The following is an 8,824-nucleotide window of genomic DNA, read 5'->3' as shown; positions in this document are numbered from 1 at the left end:
TCTTTGGTGCCAATGTTTGGAGTCTTATTGACAATATGTCTTGGAGAGTTACTCATTTTGTCCAGTCTGTTTGGAGTTTTGTTAGTTTCTTGTATCTCGATGGGCCTTTCTTTGAGGAGCTTTGGAAGTTTTCTTCAGTTATTTTGTTAAATATGTTCTCCATGCCTTTGTTCCTAATTTCTTCTCCTCTGGTATTCCAGTGATCTGAATATTAGGACGTTTCAGTGTATCCCACAATTCTGTCATGTTCTGTTCACAGAAACTTTTCAACTTATTAAAATTTTTTAACTCTCAAACTGTTCCATCTTCTATTCCAGATCAGAGTTCCTATCCTCCACATGGCTGACTCTATTCTTAAGAGCTTCTAGAGAGTTTTGGACTTGTTCAATTAGGTGTGCATTTTCTACTACTTTTATATGTATAGTTTCCATCCCTCTCTCAAGCTCCCTTTTTACATCATTTTCTGATTTTCTTGATGCTTCTCTGAATTCATCCTTGCATTTTTTATGTCTTCATTTAGCATCACCAGAGGATATTTGAGGTCCCCTTTTTCCTCACTCTCCCTCATATCTCTTAACTGTCTTTGAACTCCTTCCACTTTCTTATCTATTAGGTCTAGTCTGGTGATGGTGGCATCCACATGATTATCAGTCCTTTGTTGCTTTTCTGCAAGTTCTCCTAGTAGCTTGCTCAGGGTTACATTGCTCATAGCTTCATTGTGGTATAATCAATTGGCTCTGCTTATTGTATGGTTGTCTGTGAAAAAGCTTTACAGTTTCCTGAGATCCCAATAGTTGAGTGATTGTTTAATTTCCTGAGCTACTGGGGTTTTGTTCAGGAAGTCTTTTCCCACTCCTATAACATGGAAAGTTCCTCCTATATTTTCTTCCAGTTGTATCAGTGTTTCTGGTCTTATATTGTTGTTTTTGATCCATTTGAATGTGATTTTTGTGCATGGTGAAATGTGTGTATTGAGTTTTGTTTTCTGCATATGGTTATGTTGTTTGTCCAGCAACATTTGTTAAAGACACTGTCATTTTTCTAGTCTACATTGTTAGGGCCTTTGCCAAATATCAAGTAGCTGTAGTTACTTGACCCAAAGTCTGGGTCCTTGATTCTGTTCCATTGATCTATGTTCCTGTTTTCATGCCAGTACGATGTTGTTTTTATTACTATGGCTTTGTAGTATAGCTTTAGATGAAGAATGGTGATGACTTCCAAGGTGTTTCTTTTGCTGAGGATATGCTTGGATATCTGAGGCATTATACCATTCCACATGAATTTTGAGATCATTTTTTTTTCTAGCTCTTTGGAGAAAGATGTTGGGATTTTTATTGGTATTACATTAAATCTGTATATTGCTTTGGTAAGATTGCCATTTTCACAATGTTCACTCTGCCTATCCAGAAGCATGGGAAGTCTTTTCATTTTCTCAAATCCTCCTCATTTTTTTTCTTGAGTGTTTTCATTGTAAAGATCTTTCACCTCCTTGGTTAATGTTATTCCTAGGTATTTTAATTAATTAATTTTTTGATGCTATTGAAAATGGGACAATGTCACTTATTTTGAAGTGGAGTTTCCCAAGTCATTTTTATATAGAATCGTATCATCTGCAAATAGGGCTAATTTAACTTCTTCTTTTCCAATTTGTATCCCTTTTCTTTCATTCTCCTGTCTTATTGCTAGAGCTAGTACCTCTAGTACTATATTGAAGAGCAGAGGTTAGAGTAGACACCCCTTTCTTGTTCCTGATCTCAATGGGAATTCCTTCAGTCTCTCTGCATTAAGTATTATTTTAGCTTTGGTATTTTTATATATAGCCTTTATTATGTTGAGATATAGACCATCCAAGCACATTCTCTCCAATGTTTTGATGATGAAATGATGTTGTATTTTGTCAAAGGCTTTTTCTGCATCTATCAAGATGATCATATGGCTTTTCTGTTTAAGCTTATTTATGAGGTGTATTACTTTGACAGATTTCTATATGTTGAATCATCCCTTGCCGGACATGGCAAGCATGCCGCTTCAGGATCACAAGGAATCAAGCACTAAACATCTGCATGACACAGTTCCTGCCCAGCTGTCTCTTCCTTGAAGTCCAATGTGGCCCATCTATAGGAAAATCTTTGGCTGTCTATGCAACGGAAATCTGTGATTTTCTGTATAATGTTTGTCTTTCTCTGTCTTTCACTTGGTGTCCCAATCTTTAAGTTTACTTTTCAAGTAAAAATTGGTGTTGGTAAAGTGTTGTTCAATGTACCTGAAAGAGGCTCTGGCATAAAATTGGAAAAACAAGAAAATGGGTCGGAGATAATTTTTTTTTTCCTTAAAGGCCTTAAAGAAAGTCAGGCATGGATACAGTCCTCTTAGGAGGAAACAATGAACCTCTTGGAACAATGTAAAAATTGTTCTATGACTAATTTTTCTAAATGGTGGCAATTGCAATTGACTCTTTACAAAGAATCCTTACAGAAAATCAAAGTCAGTAAGACTTCAGTCAGGGGACCAAAGTCTAAATATTGGTGTGACATGAAAATGAAAGTTCAAAATAAATGATTGAAGGATAAATGGATCTACTGGATCAATGATTAATGATGGGAAGCACTGTTTGTGGTTGTTTTGCCTCTCACCTGTAATATAGCAATTGAAAGTAGAAGTTCAGGAAAAAACAAGTGCTTGACCACACATACATGGGGAAAATATGAAAACCGTTAATCATTATAGGGGCCTTATGACTTTACTTGAGGTGAATAATTATGGGATTTTTTGATGATAAGGAATAATAAAAAGTTTCTATGAATTCTGTAAAACTGTACCTTTCTTGAAGTTTGTTCTTGTATGATGGGATCAGAAAATAAAAGACTGGGGTTAAGAGCTGTGGCAGCAGAAAAAGCAGAGAAGCATAGAACCATTGAAGCATAGAAACAGGGTAAAATAGAGAACAGAGAAAAAGACAAAAAAAATAGAAAAAGAGAAAACCAGAAAAAGAAGAAAAAAAGTAGAAACAGAGAAGGAGGCAGAGAGGGAAAGATAGAAAGCCTCAGCTGCCTTCGGCATTAGCCTGTCAGCTTTCACCAGAACTTGACTTTGAGTCATTATTGCACTGCTCCCTTTCACACCTCTTTTCCGTGACCCCCCTTCAAGCCAGGGCTGGACCCCGGCAATCCCTTGTTCCTGGGATGAATCCTACTTGGTCCAGGTAGATAATGCTTTTGATGTGCTATTGAATTCTGTTTGTGAGGATTTTGTTCAGGATCTTTGCATCTAAGTTAATCAGGGGAATAGGCCTGTAGTTTTCTTTCTTGCTTGGGGGGGGGGGCTACCCGCACCCGAGGGAATCAGTGATTCACTGTTTTTTCCTGTCTATGCCCTCCCACTAGCAATGTATTGGAGATCTAAAAGACCCAGTGAACCCTTAATGTCTTGCCTTTCCTTCCCAGGGATGTGTGGTGCAGTTAGGCAGTCTCCATCTTGGCCAGAAGTTCCACATTGTGTCAATTTCCATGGTGATTTTATTTGTAAGTTTGTCCACATGTTGCATAAATTTCATATGAAAAGCTTCTCCTAATTTTTAAATAGCCATTTAAATTTTCCAGTTAAAAGATTACATTTGTAGATTCAAAGTACTTTTGTGGTATAAGAATGGAAGATGTTAGCTTGTTGTCCCATATAATAAAACATATTTAATTTGCATTAGCAATTTACATAGAGTCACAAGCAACCTCAAAAATCAGAATTTTGTTATTTCTGTGTATTAGTGACCATTCTTTAATATTTTCTTATCACCAAATAGTGTTGAGATGGTGTAAAGTTAGGGCGACTGGACCTCTGGAAGTAAGAAAAAGGCAGGAAAATCTGCACTTGCTAGAAATCAAAGATGATCTGACTTCTTGTCACTTGCCCTAGACCTGTTTCTCCACAATCAACCAGGACTTCTCCCAGAAGGGAGGTCTTTCATAGGACTTTGTGGTTGATCAAGTTTAGCTCCAGAACTTGGTGTCAGAGTTAGCCTCTTCCTGGGTCAGCCCCTATCCCTAACCAACCAGCTGTCTCTCAGGTTCACCTGAGCCAGATGACAGCCTACCACTTTAAAGTTATAAATTACTTTGCAATGGGAGGGCAGGCTCTCTGACCACTTGGAACTTCTAGCTGTTGGTGAGTTTTTCCCAGCCAGGACAGAACCTTAGCCCTTACTCTCCACATGGGCTCCTTTACTCTCTCCAGCTCTCCCCACATGGCAGGAGCTCCTTGAACTTTCTTTTCTCTCTTTTCCTTCCACAGTTTCTCCAGGACTTCTATGCAGTATCTCTCTCTGTGTAGGCGCCTATGCTTGGCTCTATACTTCCCTCGATAAATATAATAATTTAATAATTATCCCTGTAAGTCTTTGTTTATTTATTTGAGAGAGAGAAAAAGCATGCCAGGGCCTCCAGCCACTGCAAAGGAACTCCAGATGTATGTGCCACCTTATGCATCTGACTTACATGGGTCCTGGGGAACTGGCATGTTGTCCTTTGGCTTTGCAGGCAAGTGCCTTAACTGCTAAACCATTTCTCTAGCCCCCTTCTCAGTCTTTTTTTTTTTTTTTAAACCAAAAGTAGTGGACATTTATTCCTCAGTTCTGTGCAAGAGTGTAAAGATGCAGTTTCAAGAACCTTAATGGCTAGTGATCATCAGCCATGGCTTTCAGGCTGCCTGATTTACAACAACTAGATTAAGAAAAAGGAGGGGAGGGATATAACTTACAAGTTTGAACTACATTTTACTTGAGTAAAGGAAGATTTCAAAAAGCCACATACAGTATAATTTAAAACTGGATGAACATTTTGAATGTTAGTGCAAAGTAACTATGTAGACTTTCCAATACAAGATTGTGCTCATGTTTCTCAGTTTTGGTCAATGTTAATCTTTCGTAAATCAACCACAGAGCTTAACTTGCCTTTTTTTTTTTTTTTTTATGTTCTAAGTACCAAGGGAATGCCACAAGGTTTTGGTGAAATGCAGTTTAGTTTCATAACAAAGCAAATTTATTTAATTTAACAGTAATGTTCCTGTAATGGTTCTCATAAGTTTCATGAACATGTCTTACATGTCTTTAAAAGCTTGTGCCTCTACCTTGTTCAATTAAATTACCTTTACAATATCTTTTATTTTAAACTATAAACTGAAATTGTTTCATGATTTTATTTTCTTTCTTTTTTTTTTTTTTAAATTTTTTTTTGTTCATTTTTTATATATTTATTTGAGAGCGACAGACACAGAGAGAAAGACAGGTAGAGGGAGAGAGAGAGAATGGGCGCGCCAGGGCTTCCAGCCTCAGAAAACGAATTCCAGACGCGTGCGCCCCCTTGTGCATCTGGCTAACGTGGGACCTGGGGAACCGAGCCTCGAACCGGGGTCCTTAGGCTTCACAGGCAAGCGCTTAACCGCTAAGCCATCTCTCCAGCCCATTATTTTCTTTTTTTATTTATTTAATTTTTATTAACATTTTCCATGATTATAAAAAAAATCCCATGGTAATACTGTCCCTCCCCCCGTTTCATGATTTTAGAATGCAACCAATGTAAACAAAAACATTTCAAGGGTGCAGAAAAATCCACCACTAATCTCAGCTAGACAAAAATCTTAAAATCAAAAAACCTATTCACACAAAATTACATGTAATGACTGTAGTAATCAGTTTATTACACAGATTAATCATTCTTGAACATACAAGCTCCAGAGGAGCAACTGGATCTTTAAATATACACAAGTATTTCCATCAAATGAATTTTCACCCTTACATTCAAACAGACCTAAAGCAGTTAAAAACATAAGAAAAATAAGAGCTATTAGCTATGTATTAACTGAGAAACCACATATAAACCAAAAAATTATGGAGAGAAAGAGGCTTAAAGGAGTTGAAGGGATAGGGAGATGTAAAAGAGTTGGGAACAAGGCCCATCACACTTTTATGTACTAATAGCTCCCATTCACTTAAATGTTGACCAGTTAAATGTAAGATTATAAAATACAGGATGTGGGTAGAGTTTACTCTAGTTGGTCATAACTTTCATCTAAGTTGTAGGTTCTTCGGGATGAAATGGATACAGAAATAGCTTCATGTTCTCCAACTTTGCTTTTTAATAATTGTTTTGAGATTAGATGTAATCCACTTAAAATAAAATCTCCTACAGGTCAGTGGTCCTTTTCACTCAACTAAGCACATAGCATGTACCCACCACCCCTTACACCTTGCTGTTACCCAAATTTAAATCAATAAGGAAAGTTTTTAGTCTCACAACTAGGTTACGCTTGGAGAACTGGCTTCTCACACACACACTTCTCTGCTAGGAGGCAATGTTGGTGCAGAAGTACAGTATTTCTAGTTTGTTGTTCCAAGTATGTAAACACGCAGCACTGCTGTATCAGGTAAACATGTGCACAGGGGAAGATGAGGTGTGGGCTCATGGAAAGCAGTCAAATGGAAATCAAAGGGACTTTGTCTTTCAGAGTTCCCCTATCTTTATTTGTAGAGGTAATCCAATAATTTCTTTAATTACATCGCATACTTCTGAGTCCATTCCTGAGCTATGCTGTTGTACTTTTCTCTATCTGTTTTGCAGATCCGAGCAATCTCAGGCACTAAAGGATCATCTTTTGAAATAGTTAGTGCTGGAGACCACTGTGATCTTAGAATATCAAGACAAATGCTGCCATTACTATTAATATTTGGATGATAAATTCTTGTTATAAATGCAACCTCAGGTGGTTTGAAGGGGTAATCTGTTGGGAAATGAATTGTCAAGAAAAATACTCCACACTGGTAGGGACTGTCATTTGGCCCCATTATTGTAGCTTGCCAATGAAACATATCATCTCCAACAGGATTTGCTGAACACTGTGCTGGGGATCCCGTGCCAGGTCATTCAATTCCTTATGGATTTTCTTCAGAGCCAAGGTGGGAAGGAAGGCGGGGCCTCCCCGGGGCGGGGACAGGGTCAGGGGAGGGATGGGGAAGGGATGAGGGGGCCTGCGACCACCTTAGAGGTGGTGAGTCAGAAGGAGAAGAGCCGCAGTTCGGACACGCAGTTCCCACGGGCTGAGGGCCCAGGCCGCTCAGCTTCTGGGCCTGCCGCAGCCCTCACGGAATCACCCGGCAGAGGCCCCTTTATGCGCTGCTGCAGCCGCCGCCATAGCTGCCTCCCCTTCTCAGTCTTTTAAAAATTCAATTCTTTGAATAAAATTAGGAATGAACCTAGGGTTTGGGGTCCAAGGACTTTTCTGGAACCTTAGCACTCCATTACGGAGTGTTAAATGAATAATATGGTTGGGACTAGAGAGATGACTTAGAGGTTAAGGTACTTGTCTGCAAAGCCTAAGGACCCAGGTTTGATTCCCCAGTACCCACATAAGCCAGATTCATAAGGTGGCATATGCATCTGGACTTCCTTTGAAGTGTCTAGAGTCCCTGGCGTGCTCATTCTTTCCCCGTCTGCTTCTTCCTCTCTCCCTTTCTCTCAAATGAAAAAAAAAAAAAAAGAATGACTAATACTGTTAATGGCTGAACCAGAAACTAAAATATGTTTTTGACTCTGATTCTTCCCCATGCCAACATTTTATTTCCTAAAGTGTCATTAATGACAGATAATGTGAGGATAACAGCAATGAAATCATGATTTGTTGAATGTCGTAGAATAAATCCTTCTTACTACAAATGATATGCAGAGTGGATGAGAGAATAAATCTTTCTTTACTGAAGGAAAATTTTTGTTGTGCTCCATGAGTCAGTATATGGAGCAACTGGACGTAATGAGAGTAGCCACCACATCTGGGTGTGAGCTTACTGATGAGAGCATTCAGGTAGTTTTGAGGAGACTGTAGGAAGTGGCTACAGGATGTGAGCTTTATTGACCAGCAACTGTTGGAGGTGGACTATGAATTGAAAACTGGCGTGCAAAATAGGGCAAAAGAAAATTTCAAAGGTAGTTATACAAAGCATGATCAGACGATTTGAAGTCATTTTTGTTTAATCTTTTCAAAAGTAGAAAAAAAAAAATGAAAGCTGAAGAAGGACCTCTAAGATGCATGCAAAAAGGTAGTGAGAACTGAGGAAGATAAACCACCCCTCGTATCTCAATCAAACTCAGGTGAAACCAAAGAGAATATGGGGAGACAAGTAAGAGTTTTGTTTCCATGGTGAGCCTGACAATCAGTGCCAGGGTGAAGGAGATAGATGCTGAGTATACTCAACACATACCAAAGCAGATATCCATAGGCTTCTAAGAGCTCATCACTGAAGTAGACTTAAAACACACACAGCAAGGCTCAGGGAATTTTGCAGAAGGGGCAAGAAAATTGTAAGAACCACAGATTGGGCTGTCATGCCCAGCGGCATTGCCTTCCTGTAATATCTGACTGTTGTTCCCACAATGCATAACCTACAACCCCATGGAGGATACCAGCAACTCCACTGAGGAGTACTCCCTGTGGAATGGAGGCAGGGAGGAGGAAAGAGATGGCACCAACATATTATGTATTCACACACTGTATGTTCTTAATTAAAATTAAAAAGAAAGAGAGAGAAACATTGAATAAAAAAAGAAGGACCTCTAAGTCAGTGAAACTTAAGAAAGTGTTCCACTTTTGTTAATTGTTCAGGTAGAAAGTCATACAATATATTGAAAGCAAAATGAAATATTCATGAAATACTTGTAAGATGTTGCAGTTACTTTCTCATTGCTGGGACAAGTACCCAACCCAAAGCACCCTATGGGAGGAAGTGGTTTGTTTTGGGCCTACCAGATCCAGTGGTAGCATCATAATGATAAAAAGAAGCTGT

The 8,824-nt window shown here is 38.8% G+C and overlaps 1 pseudogene; it reads right to left on the bottom strand.

The window, feature by feature from the left end:
- Nucleotides 1-6,480: 6,480 nt before the first annotated feature.
- On the bottom strand, nucleotides 6,481-7,179 carry LOC101594327 (annotated as a pseudogene).
- Nucleotides 7,180-8,824: the final 1,645 nt, after the last annotated feature.

Source organism: Jaculus jaculus, chromosome 14 (assembly GCF_020740685.1).
Source record: "Jaculus jaculus isolate mJacJac1 chromosome 14, mJacJac1.mat.Y.cur, whole genome shotgun sequence".
In the NCBI taxonomy this organism is placed as follows: domain Eukaryota; kingdom Metazoa; phylum Chordata; class Mammalia; order Rodentia; family Dipodidae; genus Jaculus; species Jaculus jaculus.
The sequence above is the reverse complement of the archived record's forward strand: the minus strand, read 5'-3'. Positions and strand labels throughout refer to the sequence as shown.